Source organism: Cebus imitator, unplaced genomic scaffold (assembly GCF_001604975.1).
Source record: "Cebus imitator isolate Cc_AM_T3 unplaced genomic scaffold, Cebus_imitator-1.0 Scaffold16, whole genome shotgun sequence".
Classification (NCBI taxonomy): domain Eukaryota; kingdom Metazoa; phylum Chordata; class Mammalia; order Primates; family Cebidae; genus Cebus; species Cebus imitator.
Window position 1 is genome coordinate 10,365,716 of NW_016107331.1, and position 617 is coordinate 10,366,332.

A 617-nucleotide genomic window follows, 5' to 3' on the forward strand; every position below is an offset into this window, starting at 1 on the left:
CAGAAACTTAGCAAGAATATTCAGGACTTGAACTCAGTGCTGGATCAAGTGGACCTAATAGACATCTATAGCACTGTTCACCCAAAATCAACAGAATATACATTCTTCTCAGTGCCACATGGCACTTATTCTAAAACTGAACACATATTTTGAAGTAAAACACTCCTCAGCAAATGCAAAAGATTTGAAATAATAACAGTCTCTCAGACCACAGTGCAAACAAATTAGAACTCAGGATTAAGAAACTCACTCAAAACCACATAATTACGTGGAAATTGAACAACCTGCATGATTCCTGGGTAAATAGTAAAATTAAGGCAGAAATCAAGATGTTCTTTGAAACCAATGACAACAAAGAGACAGTGCAGCAGAATCTCTGGGACATAGCTAAAGAAGTGTTAAGAGGGAAATTTATAGCACTAAATGCCCACATCAAAAAGCTAAAAAGACCTCATATCAACACCATAACATCATAATTAAAAGAGCCAGAGAAGCAAGAGGAAACAAATTTAAAATGTTACAGAAGACATGAAATAACTAAGATCGGAGCTGAATCAAAAGAGGTAGAGAAACCAAAAAACCCTTCAAAAATTAATGAATCCAGGAGCTGTTTTTTT